The 27,529-nt window shown below is 40.6% G+C and overlaps 2 protein-coding genes across 4 annotated transcripts in view; one reads left to right on the forward strand and one right to left on the reverse strand.

The window, feature by feature from the left end:
• Positions 1-27,529, reverse strand: part of ATXN3 (ataxin 3) — a 464,297-nt gene that overhangs the window by 254,475 nt on the left and 182,293 nt on the right. The window lies entirely within an intron of this gene.
• The window catches only part of SLC24A4 (solute carrier family 24 member 4), a 154,637-nt gene that overhangs the window by 82,431 nt on the left and 44,677 nt on the right, over positions 1-27,529 (forward strand). The window lies entirely within an intron of this gene.

The following is a 27,529-nucleotide window of genomic DNA, read 5'->3' on the forward strand; positions in this document are numbered from 1 at the left end:
GAGTCCTGGCTATGACCTCACCCCACCTATGTTCTCATTGATAGGACTGGTGGAAAATTTTCTGTTGAAACTGTGTTTTCAATTAAATGGAATTTTTTTGATAAAATTTTGTCTTGTAGAAAATTTTGATATTTTTTTCATTAAAAAGCTGATCTCCCAAAAAGTGAAATATTTTGATTCTGATGCTGCAGTGGTGCCTCATGGGAGCTGTAGTTCAGGTGTCTCACACTCCCATTCTCCTTTATGAACTAGACTCCCCACCTGGACTTCATCTTCCATGACACACTGTGGCCATGCAATGACTGCACACCACCTCCCCTCACTATGAGCGGAAACCATGGTTCTTCATGAGGGATGCAGCGTGACAAGGAGCCCAGCCTATAGAGGAGAATGGGAGCATGATGCATCTGAATTACAATTCCCATGAGGCATTGTTGTGGCATTTCAGAACAGAAATATTTTGGTTTTCAATTTCTTACTGAAAACTCTGGAAAAGTTTACTATACAATTTTTTTTTTTGCTTTTAATTTAAATTTTCCATGGGAAAAAATCCACTATTCCAGCCAGCCTTACTCACTAAGGTAGCATCAGGCATACAACCCCTAATCTCCCCACCTTCCACTCCCAAACCATGACTGGAACCGCTTGTACTTGACAAGACAAGAGGGTAGGTCTCTAATCCTCCTCACTTCCTTACATGTCCTCATGGGCCCATGGCACAATCTTGCCCTGTGAGATCACTAATTTATAGTGTGTTCCTCTTCTCTGGCTGTTGGGGGAACAGTACCTTGCATGCAATATGGGTCACAGAATTATTTAATGATTTCTTAAAACAAACTTAAGTAAAAGTTTTGTGACCTAATAGTTGTCTAATTTAAGGCAACACTGTTTTTCATGCCTTAGAACATCCTGTCTCTCTTCAGTTATTACTGATATTATGACAATGGTAGCATTACATGTTCTTATCTCTTGTTCTTTTGAGCTGAGAGGAACTTTATACTTGTAATTTAGAGCAAAATTGTTAGACTCCCCCTTAACTATGATTTTTGTTTTGCACATATTTGTTCATCTTGTCATGATTCTATGTGCATTATTTGAGACTGTTCATTGTGCCTGTGCACAAAGTCCATCATTTGCACATGCAAACAGTAGTGCCCACAAAATTGCACATTCAGAAGTTAGAAGCCCCATTTTAAGTGTCTTTCCACAAAAGGACATATAGATAGATAGATAGATATAAAAACAACAAACATTGCTAACATCTTTAAAATTATATGCATGCTTTAATTTTAGGGTTTATTTTGTCATCTTTAATCTTGCTTAGTCAAAAATGCTCTGTGCTATTTTCATATGCATCTACATTGATCTCTCATGCTACTACAGCTGTAATTGCTTTTAACTATTCAACCACTGAAGGTTTGTCAAGGTTTTAGGGGGGCTACACAATCTGATTTATCAGTAGGACAATATTCAACATTTATAGTGCTTGCTGATGTCAGTTTATCATTGCTGCGCTGTTCTCTGTCTAACTGGTAATTCTAATCTTTGCTGTTAGATTATGACTACTTCTTAATGTCAGAACATTACCATTGTGCATGTCATAAACTACTATTTTCTTACACTTACAGCACTGTTCAATATCTTTTAGTGCAATCCCAGATGTGTGTAGGCTTTGCTGGAGCCCTAGGCATAACTAACAGTGTGAACCAAAGGATGCGAACCAGAGTAGGCCTGACCTTGGAAAAATAACATATTAGGTATTGGCTGGCCAAGTAGGCATATTCCTGACTGGACAGGATGGTACAAGAAAACCAAGAGTTCTGAAGTAACTATGTAAACACTTTCTTAAGAATGTGGTACGAGGAGTCGGTGTGTTCCTGTAAGATAAAGATAGGGTGACAGGATAATGGATAACAATGTTTTTTGTTTGAGCTAGCTGGTACAGGGAGAGGGGTGGTGGCTAGCAATGTCTGGAGTGTATTATGTAATTTGTTTGTATCAGTATATAAAAGAAGTCATAGGAGTGGCATCTTTGGCCAGCCAAGGGGACAGTGTCCTGGTATGCTGACTGAACTGGTACGATTGTTGCAAGCATGCATGTCCTAGTGTATCTGTAGCTCCTATGGGGCGCTAGTACTGTGCTTTGTGGACAATAAATCTGGCTGAGCATCTTTACCACTGAACTGAACCTGTCGTCTTTCTTATGAACAGCATCGAGGTCTGTTGAATTAACATGCTGCACTGTCTGTTAGTGCAGCTGACATTGGAGCTCCAACAACAGTAAAAACACTGAAGCAGCAACAACATTCCACAGCACTTAACAACACTGGTGACCGCAATCACTGATTTGTTAAGTGATGAGCAGCCCACTCTAGGGGTTGTGACCTAAGATGGCAGAAAATGCTAATTCTGTGAAACAGTCTATCATGTTAAAGCATAGCCTCTTCAGATTTTCATCCAGTGATCCCTTAGAGCAAGTCTGTTCCTGTATATCCCCTGGAGTCCTTCCGTACTCTTCCAATATCTTGTTAGCTTCCAGAGAATTATGATGGTAACTTTTCTGATTATTGTAAGGATTTGTAAATCTGATATCTTGTTCAGTATATTGCCCCAATGACTTTGTCAAAGTTGCTTGTTGGTGGCTTTAATAAAAGCATGTATCTAAAGCATAGTTACCATTATCAGTAAAATAATTTTGGAGTGAGACATTTAATCCAGTAAACACCATAACTGTACAAACAGACTAGTATGGAGCTGGCTGCTATAGTAAAATAAATTGTAATTACTCTAAGTAGCTAATAATCTTGTTTATCTTATACAGTTATTCTCAGAAACATGAGATCCAATTTGTCCTTCATGTTTGACTTCTGTTTTGTTGTCTTTGAGGTGCGTTAATCTATGACATATTTCCCTTTGGATCTGAGATAAGTGTAATGAAAGCAGGTGGATGTCTTTTGAAGTATTTTCATTCTCATGTATGAATTCTCATGGTTTCAGACCAATGAATAGACGTTGTTACTCTGATCTCTTGGATATGTAATGCTGTATTCTTATAGGCTATATTGACAGTGGGATTATATTGATAATGGATTTTTATTTTACATTGCCAAAACATGATTCTGTTTTGTTGTATTTGTACTTGGACTGTGTAAAAGCTTGGTGTTACTTGATGCTGTGAACTGTAAATTATGTTATTAAAACTGATGAATCACTATATAAATAACATTAGCCTGATTCTCAGGGCAGCTGGTTCCCCAAGAATTCCTCTGGTATAAGAGGGATCCTTCAGTGATGTTGCAGGAATAGCTGGAGAGAAGGAAGATCCCCCTTGAGCTACAGGTATCCTAAGGTTAAAGTTGTTCTACTATGCAGTGGCTAGACTGGCCTCAGTTTTCGCCAAAATCAAGGAGTCACAGAGTTGGTGGAAAGCCAGTGTTACCTCTTTCTTCCTCTAATGCCAGGTCCTATGCTGAGCAAAAATGTTTAGTTTCCTGTAGAAATGCATTTGATTTCACTTCTTTCCTGCTTGTTTACCTGTACACCCAAATACTGAATGTTAAATATACCTGGGTAGAATAGAATCCTTCTGATGTATAGGATCTAATATTGTCTGTTCTGTATATTTCAAATCATAATATGAATTGGGTTCTGTACCCCATCCAACTAGTATGAATTCACCAGGAAAAGAGATCAATCCTATTGATCATAGTTATTCAAACACCAACATGGTTTTTTAAAATAGGTAGGTTTATTTTTAGCTCACCATTCGTTAGTGGAGCCTGGGTTACTAAAATTGCCTCATCTTAAACATTAATATAGCTCACCTGAATACGTTCATAGATCTGCTATTTTTTAACTACTTGAAACAGCTTCTGTGAATTAAACATGTCTAAATGCAGCTTCATTGGGTAGTGTCTTGTATAAAAGAGCATTACAAAATACTTCCAGAGCATTGTATGCTTGAGTTAGCCTTGCTTGAGTGAAAGGGGCCACACTACACCACGAGTCTTGAGCTGCACATAATGATTGTGTTAGCAACCGACAAATTGTGCTAACTTGAACTGTAGCCTAGTGCCCCTGCCAGGCCAACCAGCTTGAGTTAAAGCACCACCACACTTGAGTTAAGAGAATGGGTGTTAGGACAACACTCAAATTATAATTTGAGTTAATTCTATAGTGAAGACAAGCCCTCAGGTTGGGTCTAAATTTAAAAGTTAGATTGATATTGCTACATTGGTGTGAAAAAACCACACCCCTGACTGACGTAGTTATGCTGATCTAACCCCCAGTGTAGATGCAACTACATTAACAGAAGAATGCTTCTGTGAATGTAGGTAACTTTGTTTAGGGAGGTAGTGTTCCTACACTTATGGGGGGCGGGGGGGAACCCTTCCACCGGTGTAGGCTGCACCTATGCTACAGGGTTACATTGGCATAGCTACGCCAACATAGCTATGCCAGTATAGTCTCCATAGTGTAGTTGTGGCCTCAGTGTCCTGTTTATCCATCTGTAAAATGGGGCTAATAATGATACACGATTGTAATGAGGCTTACTCAAAGTTGTGTAAAGCACTTTGAGGTCTCTGGAGGAAAGTGGTTATGTAAATATGTAGCATACTCATTCCAGAAGATCTGCTGATTTTGAGATGGTATCATCAAATAAACAAATTATAATATGTTAGCAAGCGAGAAGAACTAGAGAAATGAATGGAGGATAGGTCCATCAATGGCTGTTAGACAGGATGGGCAGCAATCGTGTCCCTAGCCTCTGTTTTCCAGAAGCTGGGAATGGGCGACAGGGGATGGATTACTGGATGATCACCTGTTCTGCTCATTCCCTCTGAGGCACCTGGCATTGGCCACTGTCAGAAGACAGGATACTGGGCTAGATGGACCTTTGATCTGACCCAGTATAACGGCTTTGTACATTCCCAAATAATTTGAGTTAATGAAGTTAGCTCAGACCAGTTGCTATACTCAACAGGCTACATTCAGCCAGGCTGATGGATGGAGATACAGACTGCATTTCTCAGCACCAGTGTGGGGGAAGGGGGATCAAGGCTCCACCTCTGCTCCCCCTGCAGGATTACACTAGAGAAGGGCAGATTGAATCTGTGGCTAAGGCTTTCTCCCATCCGTGCTACCCATGGGCACACTCCTCTCTCCCCCTTAAATCAGCACTGGTCCTCTGGCAGATGGAAGATTGAAGCTTCTGTGCCACTGCAACCTCCTTCTAGTGGGCTTTCTGATAAAATGACCCTGCATTCTGGTTCACATCAGCAGGCGCCTGTTTATCTCCTCTTCGTCAAATTCTATTTGCTCACTAGTTTGGAGCAAATAATTTTTTCGGGGAGAGGGAGGGGAAATGGGTGAATTCTTTTTCCTCCTTGGTTGTTAGGAGGGGTGAGTGAGCAGAATTTGTGCCTAGACTCATGAGAGTGAAAACGTGAGACAGTTTGGCAAACACCGTTATTAAGATAGCTTATTTTAAGAGACAATCCTGTAAGCTTGGGTACACATTTCACTGGAATATAGGGATTGGTCTAAGATTACTTTAGGGCCAGATTGTGATCCCCTTACACATATTGAGTAGCACCTTAGTCCAAGGGTACAGGCTCATTGGAATCATGAAAGTGAATATGGATATCGCTATCTAGCCCCTATCAGGGCAAGGCCAGAAAAAGAACTTCCCAATTATCTAGTCCTATCCCCTTGTGTTTTGCAGTGCTCCTATATGTAGTATTTCTTATCTATACTATATTAGATAGTAAACACCTAAGGTTTTTTATTCATTGTATAAAGTACATTTATAGAGCTGTATAAATAATGAAACTATTCTTGAATATTTACAGTGATTGTGATGCATCCACTGTTAGCTGTGTATTCCACTTCCTTGTTTCTCCTACTGTTAAGAACTTTATCTTTATCCCAGTATTTAATCTAAACTTTTCCTTCCTTAGCTCCTGGGACTCCATATAATTCCCTGTCTTCGTTTATTTAGTTACCTCAAAGATACTTATAGATGGTGATCATGTCCCTGGTCTCTTCTTTCCTAGACTATATAAATTAATCTCCCTCAAGGCTTCAGGAATAAACTTTGCAGCTTATTCCCATGGAACCAGTGCAAACATATATTGGAAAAAAAAATTTTCTGGTGTATTGGTTTGGGATTTTCTTGTGAGTGTCATCCCCTCATTTTGAGTTGTGTGCACTGTAATAAAACAATGGAAGGCAAGCCTTTCCTACAGGGTGGCAAAGCAGATTCATTAATAAATTGCTGGGGAGAACTCTATGCATAATATTTAACTTCTTGGTCAGTTCATGAAGTTTGGTAATAAATTAAAATAAAATTAGCTCAGAAGATCATGAGGCTCCTTATGGCCATGCTTTGTGGTAAGAGTGGTGAGCTCTGACATAGCTTCAGCCATAGGGCGTATTGTACTGCAACGATGTGTCACTTGTTTTTAGAAAGCATCACACCAAGTTCACTAACCCATCATTACTGTAACACTGAGGGCAAACTGCAGAAGTGAGGAGCACTTCAGATGACCCATTCCCCTGTAATTACCTTGCACAACTAACTATTGGAAATAGAAACTGATGTGGTGTGAGAACTGTAACAGCATTTTGTTTCTTCTCCATCTTTTTCCCCTTGTTTAAAGTCCATTTGCTCCTGTGGCCTGTCTTGTCATACTCATAGATTATAAACTGCTCAGGGCAAAGGCTGTGTCCAATGTTCTCTCTATAAAGCATTGTGCATTCCTGTGGCATTGCATGCAAATATTTAATAATAGCAAAGGGGTGTTACCTATTGGTACATAAGAACATAAGAATGGCCATACCAGGTCAGACCAAAAGTCCATCTAGCCCAATATCTGTCTACCAACAGTGGCCAATGCCAGGTGCCCCAGGGGGAGTGAACCTAACAGGTAATGATAAAGTGATCTCTCTCCTGCCATCCATCTCCATCCTCTGATGAACAGAGGCTAGGGACACCATTTTTTACCCTTCCTGGCTAATAGCCATTATGGACTTAGCCACCATGAATTTATCCAGTTACCTTTTAAACATTGTTATAGTCCCCGCCTTCACAACCTCCTCAGGTAAGGAGTTCCACAAGTTGACTGTGCGCTGTGTGAAGAAGAACTTCCTTTTATTTGTTTTAAACCTGCTACCTATTAATTTCATTTGGTGACCCCTAGTTCTTGTATTATGGGAATAAGTAAATAACTTTTCCTTATCCACTTTCTCCACATCACTCATGATTTTATATACCTCTATCATATCCCCCCTTAGTCTCCTCTTTTCCAAGCTGAAGAGGCCTAGCCTCTTTAATCTTTCCTCATATGGGACCCTCTCCAAACCCCTAATCATTTTATAACATGAAGATATGTGAGTGTGCAGGATTGTAGGTTAAAGTAGAAGGCAGATGGGGCTATTTTAATTTACAACTTTGTATCCTCTCCTTTAATTAGTTTCCCTGCTATGCTTCTCATTCTGCAATAAAAATCAGTTTTATTCTGGAATATTTAGTGCACTTTCAAAACAGAAAAGAATCCTGTGGCACCTTATAGACTAACAGATGTTTTGGAGCATGAGCTTTTGTGGGTGAACACCCACTTTGTCAGATGCAACAACTGCGTTAGTCTATAAGGTGCCACAGGATTCTTTGCTGCTTTTACAGATCCAGACTAACACGGCTACCCTTCTGATACTTTCAAAACAGAGTAATTTATTCTTGAATAAAATCACTTTTATTGCATAATAGAGTATCCCTAGATGTCTGTTCTGGAATAGCTATTGTGGTCAATTTCCTGTTGAAGATAAGTCCTTACTCCAATGAATGTATTTACTTATACAGTCTTGCACCTATGTACGAACATACAATTTATATCCCCACTGCCTTTACACATCACCTCTGAATTTGACCCCCAGGACATCTTACATCCATATCCCACTGTCATGGTATAATTCCCCACTCTGAACCTTAGCGTCCAAAAGATGGGGTACCAGCATGAATTCTTCTAAGCTTAATTACCAGCTTAGAACCTGTAGCACTGCCACCAACCAGGAATTCCAGTGCCTGGTACACTCTGGTCCCCCCAAAACCTTGCCCGGGGACCCCCAAGACCCAGACCCTCTGGATCTTAACCCAAGGAAAGTAAACCCTTTCCCTCACCGTTGCCTCTCCCAGGCTTCCCCTCCCTGGGTTACCCTGGAAGATCACTGTGATTCAAACTCCTTGAATCTCAAAACAGAGAGGAAAATGCACCTTCCCCCCTCCTTCTCTCTTCCCCTCCCAGATTCTCCCTGAGAGAGACAGTAATCCTAACACAGAGAGAAATTAGCCTCTCTCCCCCTTCCCTCCTTTCTCCCCACCAATTCCCTGGTGAATCCAGACCCAGTCCCCTGGGGTCTCACCAGAATAAAAAAACAATCAGGTTCTTAAACAAGAAAAGCTTTTAATTAAAGAAAGAAAAAACAGTAAAAATTATCTGTGTAAATTTCAGATGGAATATGTACAGAGTCTTTCAGCTATAGACACTGGAAATACCATCCCAGCCCAAGTATACAAGTACAAATTAAAATCCTTTCAGCAAAATACCAATTTGACCTCCTTCCAGCCAAATACACATTTGCAAATAAAGAAAACAACCATAAGCCTAACTTGCCTTATCTACCTAGTACTCGCTATTGTGAACTTATAAGAGCCTATATCGGAGAGATTGGAGAGAAACCTGGTTGCACATCTGGTCCCTCTGAGCCCCCAGAGTGAACAACAACCAAAATCTAACAACACACACACAAACTTCCCTCCCTCAAGATTTGAAAGTATCCTGTCCTCTGATTGGTCCTCTGGTCAAGTGACAGCCAGGCTCACTGTTCTTGTTAACCCTTTCCAGACAAAGAGATATGAAGCACTTTTGTTCTATTAACTCTTACTTATCTGTTTATGACACCCACTGCCTGCTAAAGTGTAATTAACAGTGACTTACATATCACTTCTGAATCTGGCTTTTATAATCTATGAAAACAATATATTTCCTCGTTAGATGTTAGGGTTGAGGTTTCCACTAGATCCATGGTGGGCTTCTCCAAAACTGTCGAGAGGCTGTTCTTCTGGCCAGATTCTGTCTGAAAATAGGAGGTGGTTGAAGTGCAGATTGTCAAAATAAACATTACATAGTAGTAGTAGAGAGAATCTCTGTATTCTTTTAGTGATGGTTATAGTTCCCTGGTGAATTTATAGAGCAAGAAGCAAATGCCCAATGGAGTACCAACAGGGGGAAAAACAGCACCAAACCATGCAAATCAGGTACCATTGCAAAAGGTAGCTAACGAGCACATTAAATACACTGCAATGAAAGGGAAAATGTATTCTAAACTCAGATAGCATTTTCTAATACTTCCAGAAAAATATGATGTACAAGGTAGAGGGCCAGATCTTGCTCATCTATTTAACTGTGATAGGGTTACCTGTGTGAAAAGTATAACTAAGATTTGGCTTACAGTCTAAGAGTTATGTTGGCATCATGTTATATCACCAGGCAGAAACTGAAAACCAAGATGAATGTTTGCAGTTTTGCTGAGTGAAAACATGCTAATAGGTAAGCAGTATTGCTAGCCCCAAATATTTAAAAAGTATGAGTCAAACCCACCAAAATCATGAGATTGATTTTTTTTTTAAATTAAAGTTTGGCTACTTTTATTTTTTTTGAGCATGTAGGGTTCTTTGAGGTTTTTTTACTGCCAGCACAAGAGCTAAAAACTTATTTTTGTTTTAAATGAAAGCTGTGATTCTCACCTAATTACATGATTCCAGCAGCTTGGGGCTTTGGGGAAGAACACCCGGTAACATAGGACTCCCAATCAAATCATGAGGACTGGCCACACTGCGAGCATTCCTCACAGAGGGTGGCTGCTTTATTTTTATTTTTCTGTTTTGGGACAATATAGGAAAGGGAATTTTAAGACCTCTCATGAACATAAGGTATTGAATTTAAAATGATCCTAATTTTTGGACTCTGAAAATACACCTTTCTATAGACACACAGTGCTTTCTTAATACATGAATGGCCTGAGTGTTCAGGTGCACAACAGCCACAATAAAGGCCAGATTTTCAGAACTCTGCTTCCATTTAGACGTGAAAATAAGGACAAGACTTGCAGAAGTTCTCAGCAGTTAGCAGCCATAAATGTAGCATGTTGCATTCACATTGGATCCTTAACACTTTTGAAAATTCTGGCCTCTAGTCAGTCTAGTCTAAATATCACCTACAAAATAGGATACAGAGGTTTCCTTTACTGTATAATGTACCTTTATATTTTAGCTATTCCCTCTGTCATTGTGCTGATTGACGAAGCCTTTTGGACAATGCCCAAGAAAATGTAGTGTTGGAAATAATCCAGCCACCAGTCCGGGGGCCTCTGCATTTTAATTTAATTTTAAATGAAGCTTCTTAAACATTTTAAAAACCTTATTTACTTTACATACAACAATAGTTTAGTTATATATTATAGACTTATAGAAAGAGACCTTCTAAAAATGTTAAAATGTATTACTGGCACGTGAAACCTTAAATTAAAAGTGAATAAATGAAGACTTGGCACACCACTTCTGAAAGGTTGCCGACCCCTGGACTAGATGATTGAATAGGTCTTTCTGACACTGCCGTCTAGCATTCAGCCACCATATCCAAATAAAGCTATCAAGGAGAGAAACTCCAAACCACACCTGTTCCTGACGTTGTTTTTACATCCTTCCCCTTTTGGTCTCTGTGGGCCTGACTTTAGGGCTGTAGTATGAATCGACACCCTGCCACTATACTTTCTACCAATTGCTTTGCTTTTCCATGCCCTGATGAGTCTCAATAGTCAGTTTATTCAGATTTTGATCTTAGCCTTGTAGAAGGTATCACCTACAGCTTTGTGTCATTTTTCGTCTTCCTCTACAGGCTAACACATCTAGCCTACCCAGTTATACTTTCTGTGTCTAGAGGGTTTCAGAGAAGGTGTAAGAATAAACTCAAAGAAGTTCTTTAAAAATAATGAATTTAATTTTTTTCCCCGTGCATTCTGTATTTGGGGAAATATGTGTGCCATTACTGCTATTTTACATGAGTCACCGTGCTACACTTGCTGAAATAGAATGGATTGAAATACCCATTATTATGTATTAGCTCTGCTGCAGGCACTGCATCACAGACAGCTTCATTTAAAATGTACTTCTGATGTGAAAAGTGACTCTGGAAAACTACCTCATGGGGTTGCACATTTCTTTCCTCTGAACGTTTTCCAGATCAAATCTTTTCAGTTTACAAGTAACACAGTGGATTGTCTAGCTGCCAGCACTGCAAATTCATCCTGTGGTCTGCGAGTCAAGCTGGATTCTTCCAAAGTCATCAATTACAATGGCTGTGCAACTGGAATTTGAGTAGCGCTTTTGTTGAGGATGCATGTAGCAGAATAGCTTCCAACACATGCTCCTGTTGCTGTATGAGCTCTGTAGTGCTGACTAAAAAAGCTTGTGATCCCTTATTTTATTCACTAAAGACAGCAGGAAAGTATCCAATTGGGTGCGTCAGAAGGAGATATTTCATATAGTTACTTTTCAAAGGAGAATTGCACTTTAAACAGCATTAGTGGTATTTGTCACAGAAAAGGATTATTTTAGCTATAATCCAGTTATTTCCAGTAATAAAGATGACCATATATCTGGAAAGGACTACCGCTAGTAGAAATCTTTTGCTCTTTGTCTTTGAAGAATACACTCTGATCCTCTCATGTGATACCAGTTACATGAATGTCCTCTTACAAATGGAAGTCTTCAAATGTATAAAAAAGAAGGCAACTTTCAACCTGTGGGCCAGATTCTTGTATTTGATGCAACTTCATTGTGCCGTTCAACAGCACAAAAGAACCAAATTTTGGCTATAACTAGCCAGCCCTGAATTTCCCATGTTGGGAGCTCTCATCTGGCATAAAACCACCCATGCCAGCTCCCATATAGGAAGTGTGCTGGAGGAGGGAAGGGGTCTTGTTCTGCTCTGCTAATTGTCGGGTTGCAAATGGTCCAATAGGGATGATACACCACTGACATAAGCTAGAGCAGCCCAAGGGCACACAAGCTCACAGAAACAGAGTTGTAACCACCTTCCTAACATCCCCTACTCTCCTTCACCAGAATTCTGAAACAGGAGAGACTCTAACCTAGTGGGTCTCAAACTTTTTTTACTGGTGACTCCTTTCACATTGCAAACCTCTGAGTGCGACCCCCCCTCATAAATTAAACACACTTTTTAATATATTTAACACCATTATAAATGCTCGAGGAAAAACAGGATTTAGGGTGCAGGTTGACAGCTCGCAACCCCCCATGTAATGACATCGCGACCCCCAGTTTGAGAACCCCTGCTCTAGCCCAACATGTCTTAAAATTGTGTTCCTTTGCTTCTTCACATGTTCAATAAGTTTGACAATGCTCTTCGTTAATTTATCAAGTCTCTTTGGTGTTAAAACCAGACCTGTCTCTCTCCCAGTTCCTCTTATTTAGATTTTCAGTGAAGTCATAATGCAGAGTTTTTGACATCATGTTAATTGTCTTGGCAGTGGATTGTTGGCTTTGTACAACAAACACAAATAATTGTTATAATTTGGTTTTGAGAGGGAATTTTAAAACTGCCTATGAACAAAAAACATGGAACTTGAGATGATGAGACAGAAAATTAAGGGAAAACAAGTGGTTGTTTGTCAACATTTATCTCTTCAAACTGGTTCTGGCTGGAAAGTCTATCTATGAAAAGCATGAGGAATTACATGTGGAATTTTGGATCCTCAGACCTTCTCACAATGTGTGTCAGCATGTGTGCTGAATATTTCTCTCTGCAGACATGGGTCCTGTTTCTGCAATGCTTGCCCACCTGATAATATCATTGAGGGCAAGTTCAGCCTTTTTGCTTTCTTGCTCTTTCTCAAGAGATTTCTACCAAATGAAAATATTGCCAGATATGTAGCCATCTATTCTTTATTGAAACGAAATACAGTAGCCGCTCAACCAGTTATCATTGGAGTGAGAGGCCACTGAAACCACCAGTTCATTCATATAGGCAACTGAATAGCTGTCAAACGGCAGTAAATTTTGGATACTAGCAGCATGCACTGGAGTCAATTTTTCATTTTTCTTGGTTAACCTTGTACAATAAAGCAGAAGATAGAACACATACAGAGTGCACCAAAACTAAGCACAGACTGTTTGGTCTCTGTCTGTTGCTGATTTAGAACAGTTGGCTTGAGTTGATCTAGCAGTTTCATGGTGAGAGTGAAACTGCAGATCACCTCTTCTCTTCTAGTCAGGTTACCGGGGTTTTGTTACCTAACTGCTGTTATCTTGCAATAATAACGTTGACATGCTGCTGTGTGGAGCAATCAGACATGAGCTATCCTTAATACTAATCTGTGAGATATCCTGGTGCTCTCACAAAGGAAAGAAAACCAGTCTGGTGATAGAAAATCTCCAGCTCTTTAAAGACATTTTTCTAAAGAAGAAAGCAAATGGGAGCCAGGGAGAAAAGTCAATGGCCCCAAACTGATGAGTCATTTTATAAGCTTGAGGAGTTTAAAAACATTAACAAATGGATCAATGCACACAAAATGCTGTTCTCTGATACACTGATACAGTGCAATGCTGCTTCAGGAGGTGAATGTATCATATGCTTCACATTTCCATATTTCAGCCAATAATTGTTACTATATTTTTACTTGATTTTCTGACTCTGCTTTAATGCGTGCAAATAGTTTTCTTAAAAAATAAATTAAATGTAAATTTATATTTTAATAAGGCATAAGTGTAACTTTTCCCTGTAGCTAATCCTGTCTTTTATAGAAATATCCGTAATTTCATTCTGATGGAAAGAGAGCTTTTAAAGGCTATTTCATTAATACACCATCCTTTTTTATCTTACAGTACATGTATTAAATGTATTTAATAGTTAAGAATTGAGGCAGTCATTTGCTTCATAAGCTGCTACTTGTCATGGCACAGATAATGCAAATTGAATTAATATACTGCAGAGATTAAATTTGCTAGTAATTTCTACAGATTGTGCTAGGGAATGGGAAGCTTACTGTGCCTCCTGCCATATGGTACTCAGCTTTGGATAGAAAGTTTCATCTTGGCTTTGCACAGCATTAAACTGATTATGTACAAAAGACCTTCAAATAGGTTCAGTGGTGTTTCATGCTAGACTTCATTATTATGTGTTGTCGTTGCCCAGGCTGGGCAGTCAGGCTAACTTTTCTTACTACAGAGTTACACATTGTGGGGTTTCCTTCCAGAGTTGTTTCATGCAAACAGATATGTGTCTTTGAAGTGCTGGTCCTTAATTGCTCTTCACCCATGTGTGTATATTAACATACATCAGAAGCAGAAATGACCATTTTGGGGACTGTCCACATGTGATTTTGATACAAAACTGAAAAACAGCTGTCTAGTGGGAACAGGCATTCAAAGCTTGGGAACTGTCATTTTTTCAGCTGGCATCTGGGATTTTAAGATACCAGCTTTCCTGAGTATCAAGTGCCTATGAAGAATGTTTTCCTTGTGTAGGGACATCCCTACCCTTGAAACATTTAGTTGTTGTTGTTGAATTTGTGGTGCATGGATAGGCGTGACAGAATGTAATTTCAATGATTATCTGTTGGTAAAAAGCGACAAAAAGTCTGATGAAGTGGGTATTCACCCATGAAAGCTTATGCTCCAATACGTCTGTTAGTCTAGAAGGTGCCACAGGACTCTTTGTCGCTTTTTACAGATCCAGACTAACATGGCCACCCCTCTGATACTTTATCTGTTGGTAAATGTCCATTTCAGCATGTCAGTTGAAATTGATGAAAAAAATGTCAATCGGTAACAATGGGTGGGAGTGCAGCTTTGCCCCCTTCTGCCTGCAAGGTCCGGGTGTCTCCAGCCCTGCAACAGTGAAGGGAGCCCTCTGCAGCTCCAATGTCATGGCCATGACATGGTCCCATGACCACATGGCTACAGAGGGCTCCCTATGCTGCTACAGGGCCAATGAAACCTGATCCGTGCAGGTGTCGGGAAGGCTGCAGTCCTATCAGGGCAGAGCACCGACCTCCAGCCAGGACTGCGAGGAGGATGAGCCCTCTGCCTGTCCCCTTCTCTGAGGCCCCATCCCCACTCACTCCATCCTGCTGGCTGCCCCTAAACCTAGGAGCCAGAGGGAGGACATGCTGCTGCTTCCGAAAGCTGCACAGAGCCACAGCAGGCAGGGAGCCTGACTTAGCCCCACTGTGCTGCCAACTGGACTTCTAACAGCCGGGCCAGCAAGGACACCTGACAACCCTACTGGCAGGGATCCAGTGTCACCAGCCCCACATCTTCACTGTCGTGGCCCCACTGAATCACTCATCAGCCATGAGTGCAGGAATCATCCCTGGGAAGGAACTGTTCAGCAGCACTCTGTGGCTCGTAGTTTGTTCTCCTCCTTGAAGTCCTGGCTGGGAATCTCTGCTGCAATGGGCCAGGACTGCTGCCTTCCCAGCACCATGTTCAGGGAGCCCCCTGCAGCCCTTGGTCAGTGCAACCCTAATCCTAACCCCAATCCTACCCCTCCTTTCATTCCCAGCCACTGTAATAATAAAAAATCTTTAAAAATAAATATCGATGTAGTTGAAATTAGAAAAAAATAAAAATTGAATTCTGCTGAGCCCACGCATGTAACAGCATTCATGAAGTTAGGGTTTTCTGACAATTTGGAAGAAAAGTATAGAATTAATGTACTGTATAGCATTTTTGTGTCTTTATACAGACACATTAGAATGTATTGAATCTGTTTAGGAATGGACCACTAAAAAGTCAAAGACCTGTAGACTATTTACTTAGAGGATAATCCATTGATTTAAATACTTATTATTCCTGTTTGTTGTCAGCCAAACACTGAGGTAAGCTGAAAACAATAAAAATCAACATGAATTTTCTATGATAAAGAATGAAGTAGAAACTGGGACAGAATGTTTGGAATGGCACAGTTTGCTGGTGTGATGTTCACATTTGTTCCGTTTCCATAGTTAGCATTGAAATTCAAATAAATCCAGTCAGCATTTTTTTAGTCAAAATAACTGCTTTTATTTTGTAAGCAATTTTATTGCTATCGCAAACCTGAAAATGTGAGGGTCAGATAATGATAGTTCATGTTTATGTTGTGCCTTTCATCTCAAAGTTTACAAACGTTGTCTGTTGTTATTACTAATCATGTTTATTACGGTAGTACCTAAGGGCCAACCAAGAATTGGGTAGGTGCTGTACAGACAGAGTACCAGATGGTCCCAGCCTTGTAGAGCTTGCAGTCTAAGTATACAAGACAGACACAGGCTGGGGAAAGGTGTAGAATGCATGCAGAATGAGCAACGTGATGGTGGCAAACATGATGTGAGTTGCACAATACTTTGGGAGTGGTGGATTTACTTAGCCGGGGATTGGTAAAGTGGAAAGGGAAGGAAGGGGATGGGGACAGAGCAGGGGAGAAGACAGTGAGAGGAGCAGGAGTGGAGTGAAGCTGAGGTAAAAGACTCTGAGCAGGGACGGGAAGCAAACAGTTAGCACAGGGCAGAGGAGGTCAGAGAACATTTAACAGGTTTGACTGGAATGGAGGTGAAAAAGGTCCCTCCCTGCTTTGGCTACTCCTGTTCCTACCCACTGCAGTCTCTGGTGGGCTCCTCTCTTCAGTTTCCCCCATGGCCACGTGAGGGGAAGGAGGAAAGGCACCACCTGGATCCTAATGCCCTTTGCGTTGGGGCAATCTCCCCTGCACAGTTCTGGATTCAGGGGGGAGATGGAGAGGTATGGTCCCATCTGGGCCCCATTTTACCCTCTCGCCTCTACTGCAGCAGTCCCTGCTCTGGCTGCTTCTATTCCTACCAGCTGTAGTTTCTGTCTATATCAAGCTCTTCACCCTGATTTCTGAAACCCTTACCATTTAAACACCTGAGCTGATTTAAAAACTGCATCTAGGGTTGCTGTACCAAATATTAGGTAACAGATTAAAACAGTGAGACATTTTCAGTAGAGGGGAAGCACGGACCGCCTTTTGCCACAGTAGCCGTTTCCCATGATGGATATTTCACACCTGGGACTTTGTGCCAGGGTTTCTGCCAGCAGAAACTGAAACAAATCAGGCTAAATCCAGCCCACCATAACAAACTAAACCCCCAGGGGGAATTCAGGTGCATAGAATGTCATTACTCAAATTGTAATTTGATCAGAACAGAGAGACTAAAAAATCCCTTAGGAACATCAATGAGCAAAAGTGGTCAGGACATTCATTTTCATAGATCTCAAGGCCACAAGGGATCTCTGTGATCATCTCGTCTGACCTCCTGAGTAGCACAGGCCATGGAACTTCCCCAAATGATTCCCAGGGTAGATCTTTTAGAAAAACATCCAATCTTGATGGAGAAATTGCTGGTGTTGGAGAATCTACCATGACCCCTAGTAAATTGTTCAATGGTTAATTACCCTCACTATTAAAACTTGTGGCTTATATCCATTTTGGATTTGTGTAGCTTCAACTTCCAGCCATCGGATCATGTCATACATTTCTCTGCTAGATTGAAGAGCCCATTATCAAATATTTGTTCCACGTGTACTTAAAAACTTTGATCAAGTCACCCCTTAACCTTCTCTTTGTTTATGATACACTCAAGAAACTCAATCTATTTATCACCATGAGGCATGTTTCCTAATCCTTTAGTCATTCTTGTGGCTCTTCTCTGAACCCTCTTCAGTTTATCAACATCCTTCTTGAACTGTGGACTTCAGAACTGGACACAGTGTTCCAGCAGTGGCTACATCAGTGCTAAATAGAGGTAAAATATCTTCTCTACTGCTGCCTGAGATTCCCCTGTTTATGCATTCCAGAATAATATTAGCTGTTTTGGCCACAGGAGATTACGTTCAGTTTACTGCCCACCACAACCTCCAATTCTTTTTCAGAATCACAGCTTCCCCCTCCTGTAAGCATGGCCTGCATTCTTTGTTCCTAGATGTGTACATTTACATTTAGCTGTATTGTTTGTTTCCACCTAGTTTACCAAATATTCCAGACACAGCTCTGTCTCAGTGACCTGTTCTCTCCATTATTTACCACTCCCCCAACTTTTGTGTCATCTGCAAACTTTATTAGTGATGATTGAGTTTTCATTGATAAAAATGTTAAATAGCATAGGGCCAAGAACTGTTCCCTCACTGGAAACACACCAGCTTGATGATGATTGCCCATTTAAAATTAGATTCTGAGACCTGTCAGTTATCCAGTTTTTAATCCCTTTAATATGTGTCCTGTTAATTTTATTTCGTTCATTTTTTAATCAAAATGTCATGCAGTACCAAGTCAAAGCCCTTACAGAAGTCTATTACATCAACAAAATCAACAAAATTACCTTTATCAACCAACCTTGTAAGCTCATCAAAAAAAGATATCAAGTTAGTTTGACAGGATATATTTTCCATAAAATTGTATTGACTGGCATTAATTATATTACCCTCCTTTAATTCTTTATTAATTGAGTCCTGTATCAGCTGCTCCATTATCTTGCCTGGGATGGATATCATCCTGGCTCATCCCATATGTCCTTTTTTGTGTGTGTCTTCAGAAAGCTGTGGACTCATTTTTAAAGTTTCTTTATGATTAGGAAAAACAAGTTATTATTTTATTTTATAGCTGTTGTAAAATGAATCTATTCTCTGATGCGTGGGGTTTTGGTGCTGTTTGTTTTTTGCTGAGATACGAGCACTCATAAAGAGGCCCATTCAGTGTTCTTTTCTTCCTCTATTTGTTTCTTTCTCCCAGCTCTTGTATCTTGCCTTCTAGATTGTCAGCTCTTTGGGGCAGGTAGTGTCTTTTACTATACATGTGTACCATGCTTAGTGCTCCTGGTCTACAAATAATAATGCTAATTATTTCAATAACGTTTAATTTTTTTTATTCCATCCCCAGACAAGGATTTCATGTTGGTTTGACAGTGTGTTGTGTGTAAAAGAATGATACAAAGCACAGGATGAATCATTGTTCCTGGAGTAAAACTGCATGGGAGAGAGCTGAAGGAAACAATTTTGCAAAGTTCCCCACACAGAGTTTACCCCTCATTGTTTTGTCAGAGGAGCCAGCCCCGGCTCCCAGAGGCAGATTAGGGGTTTATAGGTCCCTGGTCCACAGCAAATGGGAGGGTCCCTCCCCACTCCTTCAGCCTGCAGTCCCCTCCGCCCCCCAGTGCTCCTGCTGGGGAGCAGGGCCTGCAGTCCCCTCAGCGTCCTGACCCTACTCCCCATCAGGAGCGCCGGGAAGGCAGAGCAGGCTGGGGCACAGGGCGCCCATTTTTCAGGGGGCCACCCAATTGGCCAGGGCCCCTAGGAATGGGCCCTGTTGGCCCAGTGGCTAATCTGCCACTGCCCACTGCCCACCTGCTTCCCCAGCAAACTCAAACTGCAGCCCTGCCCCAATCCCACACATCCCTGAAGAGCCACAGCAGAGCAGTGCTTCAAGGTTGGGGTGACCCTGTTCCCCTTTCCAGCTTCCTCTACTTGGTTCTGTACATGCAAATGCTCGTTTCTGCACACACATGGGAGGTTTGCTTCCTGTAATGGGGGGGCACATGCATAAACACAAGGCCTTTAAAATTTGGCCCAACCACTCTGTGATGAGAGAAAGGGCTGCACCCACATATAAAAATGCTGTCAGTATTTGGAGAGTATCACCTAGATTTGCCCTTATTAATTGAACAAAGGGAATGTGTTAAATGTAATACTTTGGGCTGATTTTGGCTGCTTCTGAGCACATTCATGGGAGTGGGTGAAGGAGAAGGAAGGCGTAGGTAGCTAATCTAGGCTTTCTGCCCTACTCACTAGGTGCACTCAGAGGCCTGGTCTACACTACGTGTTTAAACCGATTTTAGCAGCATTAAACTGATTTAACGCTGTAACTGTCCACACTATGAGACCCTTTTTATCGATATAAAGGGCTCTTCATATCGGTTTCTGTACTCCTCCCCAACGAGAGGAGTAGCTCCAAAATCGGTATTACCATATCGGATTAGGGTTAGTGTGGCCGCAAATCAACGGTATTGGCCTCCGGGCGGTATCCCACAGTGCACCACTGTGACCACTCTGGACTGCAATCTCAGCTCGGATGCAGTGGCCAGGTAAACAGGAAAAGCCCCATGAAATTTTGATTTTCATTTCCTGTTTGCCCAGCGTGGAGCTCTGATCAGCACGGGTGGCAATGCAGTCCCAAATCCAAAAAGAGCTCCAGCATGGACCATACGGGAGATACCTCTGTATGGGGAAACAAATCTGTTCTATCAGAGCTCCATTACAGAAGACGAAATGCCAAAGCATTTGAAAAAAAAATCTACAGGCTACACAGTGCTGCGTGACAAGCGTAACGGGAAGCCAGAGACTCAAACGGACGCTCATGGAGGGAGGGAGGGGGTACTTAGGACTCCAGCTATCCCACAGTCCCCAGCAGTCTCCGAAAAGTATTTGCATTCTTGGCTGAGCTCCCAATGCCTGTAGGGTCAAACACATTGTCCGGTGTGGTTCAGGGAATAGCTTGTCAATTTACTCCCTCCCCCCCACGTGAAAGAAAAGGGAAAGAAATCGTTTCTTGACTTTTTTCAGTGTCACCCTATGTCTATTGAATGCTGCTGGTAGACGCGATGTGCAGCAGTGAAGTGGTGGGCAAGGAAGTGGGTCATAAATGCATCTGCACAAGCCCCTTCCAGCATGGCTTTTACTCTAAGAGCCCTTCATATGCATCTTTTTTTTTTAATTGCAGTTCTTTTCTCCCTGCAGCAGAATGCCACTACTATTGTAAATAACTGTGACAGGAAAATGTAGAATATCTTTTATGTTCAGCAGCCTATTAAGAGTCAATGTGTCTCTTGCTTCTGTGAGTGAATCAACTGGTGATAAAGTGAAGAAATCACATGCCAAGGCAGGTTATAAAACAGCTGATCCACATGGCTGCTGAGATTTTTCTATCAGGTTTATGAGATTTTGAAACTTAGTTCATTGGCAGGCTGCCTCCAACAGTATAGACAGGGCGTATGGGAGCAATGCTCTCATGCTAGTCAGCAGTGCCTATTGGAATAATCTGTTAACCAGCCTAAATATAGGCAGGTGTCAGTATTGTGCACGGGTTCCCCCTGGCTTCTGCTCTGTAAATCCTCACTTTAAAACCAGGGTAAACACTCAAAGTGAGGCACCGGGATTAACTTCTATAACGCCTTTTAAACTCTGTTTTGAGACTTATTATTTACACACTTCCATATGCATTTTGGTGCTTATATTGTAAGTACTTTGGTAGCTCAGCAGAATCAGCCCTCCAGGGTTGTTCTGTTAAAGGTGATTAACCCTGTTTCTTTGTGTTCCATGTTTATGGCTCAGTATAGAGAGTTTTCAAGCTCCTACATAAATTGTACAGAAAGGTAGTGTCCTAGGCACCTCCCCTGCCATTCATGAAATTGTCAGCCACTTCCCCTGCCCTCTGTTCACATAACAGCCCTGTAGTAACTATTATTCTTGTCAGTTATTAATTGATATGACGGTAGTGCCAAGGAAACCTAAATAAGAGTCCAGGCTCATTATGCTACTCTCTGAACAGGCAAATAAGAGACAGTGCTCTTGCCCATGAGAGTTTATAACCTAGTTTGTCAGGACTCCAGAGGTGGGGATAATGGCCAGCTGGGGTGAGGTGGGTTGGGAGGACAAGGTAACAACAGGATGATCTGTAGTAGTTTTCCTGGAACTGTCCTGTTAGGGAGAATATTTATGTACTTCCAGCTGTCTTCAGAGCAATTCGTGGATGTTCCTTTTTGGCAAAATTAGTCACACTGTACACCTTGCTTTCCATTTAATCTTCCCCTCCCATCTCAGCTGGAAATAGTGGAGAGACAGCTACAGTTCCCATCCCCAGAAGACAGAAGGATCCTTCCTTCAGTATTTATTCTTTGTGAATATGGTCGTTTTTAATTCTACTTGTTAATGTGCAGATATGCATCTAAACCCATGTTCACCGGGAGCTGCCATTTTTTTTTGTAATAAATATTTTTTTATTTCATACCTGAGGGAATAGTTCTCCTGGAAAATTCTGCTTTTGGCAATTACTATAGCAGAGTAGAAATTCTCATATTTGCTGGTGCTGTAATATTATCCCAGAAGTATTGCCCAGAGCTGCCACATGAGGGAATGATGTTAAATCACATTGAATTGGCAAGATATATTGATATATTGCTGGAGTGATGTGTGCTGTTGTATTAATTTCGATAGAATACATGGTCCCAGAGAGTCAAAGGCGTTAACATGACCCTGTTACTGTATAACATTAATAGTTTTTAAACAAGGTTTGGAATTCCAAGTACAGAAACCTCAGCCTGTTTAGTTCCATAGGAAACTCACCATTAATTTTTTAACTCTTGAATAAAGATACAGACAAAGAAGGAAAAACAGTTAAAACATTTGAAATGTAAAATATGAAGTAAGGCTTTCCATTGTAACAGTATCCCGTATTTCCTTTCCCTTTGGTGGCAGAGAGTCTTTAGAAGGAAAACCTCTTGTCTGACAGGTTCTTAGATGGTGTCAAGATAATAACAACTGTCCTTTGGGGGGGAGGGAAGTTAGTTGAGTTAGGCTGGGGCTGTTGATAAAGTCCGATCCTGTTTCCTAAATGACAAAACAAGACAAACACACATGAAAAGAAAAGAACACAAAGATAGAAAAAGAAGCTTCTGTCTCTGGTGTTGTTTCTTACATGCAACCTCACTGCTGAAAATACAGAATCACAGCACATGGTCTTATCAGCCACTCAGAGACCAGGCATATTTATACCAGCATTCGACTGTATAGGTAGGGTTGCCAATTTTGGTTGGATGTATTCCTGGAGATTTTATCACATGATATAATCTTTAATTATAGATTAATCTTTAATTCCTGGAGACTCCAGGCCAATCCTGGAGGGTTGGCAACTTTATGTATACAGCATTGTTTTTAGCTGTCTCTCTGGTCACAGGCTTATAGCAGTATTGCAAAATACAGTCTCGGTCAGCTAAGCCAGATTCTTAATACAGAAGGCAAAAGGAAAGTAGGAAGGGATAGAAAAGAGACAAAATACAGTGGGGAAGGAAGAGGACATATAGAGGATTGGAGGGAAGTGTGCATATGGAGTGAGGGGGGAAGTCTCACATTCCAGGTGATGTTCGGGATTTAGCAGAGCCGTTGGAGGAGGCAATATCATCCATGTTCTTCTCTCTGGCCTAGTTCGGGCAGCATATTTCTCAGGATCAGCACAACAAAGGCCCAGCAGTGTCATGGTGATCCCTGAGTCCCAGAAGACAGTGGGGTTGGCAGCCATGATGGTGAAGTTTACTCCTTTCAGTCCACCTGTCTCCCATATGGCAGTTGTTGGTCAGATAACATGATTCTCCTACCAGAATCTTTTCTTTTAAGGATTCGAAAAGGAAGTGATGGATGGACTAGCACATCTGCTCATTTATTTTGTCCACCAAGTAGGCCTAATTTCTGATACACCAGTTTCAGTCTATTGATTTCCATTTCCACTCTTCTCTTGTTACCAGACATGATCTTTACGCAGTTGTTGAACTATAGCAGTAGGCCTTTTTGTTTGGATTAGCCCAATCTTTCTGCCTCCCTTTTTCATCTTTCCCCATCAACATTTACATTATAGGTTAATGTGATATTTTATGATCTTTCATTCACATCTCACTGTTGAGCTCACAATTAGGGTAAGCTTGTAGGCCCAAATATTACGACAGTGCTAAAGCAAGTACTAAGTAATATGAGAAACCTATTCAGCTCTACCACTTTCATATATAAAAGGCTGTTTTGGCCTCTTACAAAATTGTCGAAAGCCACTGCAGATTATGTAACGCTGACTAATAGCAGTTTATAGATTATCCTACACTGTCTCCCAGCAGGAGATTAAGAATGCCACTTTCACTCCATTTTTATACTAGAGTCGTGCAAATAATGATTTTTTTGGTTGCAGACATTTCCAAAAAATTGTGGGGAAAGATTAGTTTTGGATAAAACCAAAAGTGGATTTTTTTTTCAAAAATTTCAGTGACTTGAACTCAAGAAAAAAAATAATTTCTGGTCAAGTTAAATGTTTTTGTTTTGTTTCTGACCATTTAAAACATTTTTATTGTTTTTTTTTAAAGCAAAGGGAAATTTTTTAAATGAAAAGTCATTTTGAACTGAATGTGTACCATTTTTAAAATGTCAAAACAAAATGATTTTTCAGAATTTTTTAATTTTTTGGACTGAAACAATTCATAGAAACCAACATGAATCTGTGAAATGTTTTAGTGTTGCCAAATCTGTGTTTTTCACTGAAAAAAAGATTCAGAGAATTTCATCCAGTTCTATTTAATACAGCGTCTCAAAATATTACAATGCGACAAACTCTGTTCCAATTTATATGTAATATTTTCTCCCTTTCCTCTTCCTTGCTTGCTGGAAATAGTAATAAAAATATAAAAAGAGGCTATTTATCCATCTGTTTTGATTCTTCAAAGGTATTTGAATTTGTGCTGGTTCAAAAGGCGAATCCATCCAAATGAGGATCCGAGATTTCGTAGCTACTGGGTCATTTAATTGTTTATTGTCTTTGTTTTGACAGCTCTTTGTGAAGCAGCACTTCATTATAGCCACATGAGTTATTTTTATTTACTGTACAATTTTCATTCCCAGGATACAGCAGTGCTGTTTCTACAGGCTACTTTTACAGTATGCTGGCCTTGTACGTTTACTATGAAATCCAGGTGCAGGACCCGATTCTCCTCTCACTTGCACTAGTTTTGTACAGGTTTGGCTTCGGTGAAATTATTGATTTTTACAAAAGTGTACTTAATAGCAGAATCTGTTCTGTGGTGTTTACGCTCGTGGCCTTAGACTGGTGTGCCGATGTTATTTATGCACATAAGCACTCTTCAGTCCCTTGAATGATATTTCATAACTCAACAAGGGATTGGGTAGTATCCTGCTGATGTGCCGGACTACCAGAAAGTTTAATACTATCGCTCCCTCAGTTTCTCCCAGTGGCTACAGAAGTGAGACATAGGCTGGAAGGTTTGTCAAAGGATTGGAAATAAGGAATTGCATTCATAGATGTCTAAACAAAATATCTTTTAAACTACTGTCTCTTTCCTTGACTAAATGTGTGATGTAGAAAAAAATTGCATCTTAATCCTGAGCAAATTCTATGTATTAAATGCTGTTTACTGATTCTGAAGTGCAGATCTTATGAAAAAGGCTAACGAAACACAGTACAGTCATTGCTCCATGACATCTGGTTGAACTTTTATTTTATGCTTAATTGTTTATATACCGCTGACTACGGTAACTTTCGGTCAGAGGATTTCGAAGATTTCACAAAACAGTGTCTTTGCCTTTTGTAAGGCAGATAAAATTTATTAATTCTGATTTTAAACAACTCCTGCTGCCAATGGTCTCATGCAAATATAATTGTGGTTGTAGGAATGAAAACAGAGCAGGGAGAGTTTCGTCTTTGCATTGAGGCAATTATGTAATACAAATTACTTTCAGGGGGCAAGAAAAGTTTGCCATGTATATACATCCTTGAGCAGATGTTAAATAACTTAGTCTTTTCAAATAGTGATATGAAGGTACTTTATTTTCCCTGGTCAAAATTTTCAGAAATGACTGATTTTGGATGCCTCAGATTTGGAATGCCAATTTTGAGCCATCTTAAAAAGGCCTGATTCACAAAGGACAAGAGCTCAAACTTTCTTAAGTCAAGCCCCTTTAAGGTGTCTTAAATTGGGCACCCAAAATCACTAGTCACTTTTGAAAATCTTGGTCTCCATGTATATGCTTATTGCTTGCAGAATTATATTGGAAACTGAAGAATATACACAAACCAGAAAAGTGAGTGGATTGGCATTAAATGTGTTTGCAAGGACATTGTAAAGCAGGCATCTTTTCAAGCATTTGTTACTTTGAAGAAGCAGGCCTCAGCAAGTGCCATTAAGAAAAGCTCTGGCTATGAGTAAAGTGATCAAACTAGACCCTGGCTTTTGTTCACCAGGTTTTGGTACATTTATGAATATTTCAAAGTACTTTTGAGCCATATCCTACCATCAACCCACTAGTGTAACTCCCTGCTGAACTCAATCGGGAGTTCTGCATGAAAATGTCACCTCTCCAACCAATCTAGCTTTCAGTGGCTAAAATAATGCTCTGCTCTGACCATCTCATCTCCAACCCTCTTCATGAACTCCCTCTCTTTCCATATAAAGTTCAAAATCCTCAACCTCACTTCTAAGGTTTTGTCTACATTGAAACTTCGTCGGCAAAACTTTCTGTCATTCAGGAGTGTTAAAAAACACACACATGCACCCTGAACGACAAAAGTTTTACTGACAAAAGGTGCTGGTGTGCGTGGGGGGTGGAAGTTTTTTGGTCAGCAGGAGAGCTTCCTCCTGTTGCCCAATAGCAGCTACACTATGCATCTTCTAGCAGCACAGCTGTGTTGCTAAAAGCTATGTAGTGTAGACAAAGCCTTAGTCTCTGCACAGCTCTGCCCTGCCTTCCTCACATCTTTGGTTGCTCTCCGCCTCACCCACAGCACACTCTGCCCTCTGGGATGCCTAGCTACTTCCTTCCTCTCCACTCTTTGGTGTTCTTGCTCTTAGATTTTTCACATTGCTACCTAGGCATGGAAAATGCTCCATCTAACTACTGCAAGCAGCCTCATTCTCATTCAGAACCTGCTTGAAAACATTTCTTTGCTCTTTTCTTCCATCACTGACTTTCCACTTCTGTCTGAGCTACTCCTTCCTCTTGACCTACTTCAGTCACTGCTTATAAAGTCAAAGGTTATATGGTTCTCTTCACTTGTTATCTGACTCCTATTATGTTTTAACCCTTGCCTTCCTTTTTTTTCCCACCCCTTCCTTTATCTAGCATCCTTTTCTTTGTCTAATTTTAGATTGCAAGCTCTTTGGGTATGCACCCTGTATTTATTTCATGTCTGTAAAGTGACATGCAAACCTTTATCTAGCACCATAATCTATGTGGATAGCAGACTACAGCCATTGCATGTTTTTTAGAGGGGAGGCATACATGAAGCCAGGAATATTGTTTTGGGGGGGGGAATTTGCCCCTCTGCTGGTTATTTCAGAAGTATAAATAGAAGAGAAAATAGTGAAAGGGAGTCATTGTGAGCAGGAAACTCCTAACAGTTATTGAATATTGGTTTAAAGTGTTGGAGCAAATGACAACTGACACCAGCAGACCATCTTCCCCCTGCTTTATCCTAGTGAACTGAAGAGACTTCTGCAGGCTGTGATGCACCAAACTGAATGATATGGTCTTTGATGAAGATGTCACCTCCTCCTTTAATTTAGGACCAGTATTAAATATCCATCTTTATTTTGCTGTCTTCCAGTTATAAAATTTTCAGGTAGACTATAAATA

This window comes from Gopherus flavomarginatus, chromosome 5 (genome assembly GCF_025201925.1).
Source record: "Gopherus flavomarginatus isolate rGopFla2 chromosome 5, rGopFla2.mat.asm, whole genome shotgun sequence".
NCBI lineage: Eukaryota > Metazoa > Chordata > Testudines > Testudinidae > Gopherus > Gopherus flavomarginatus.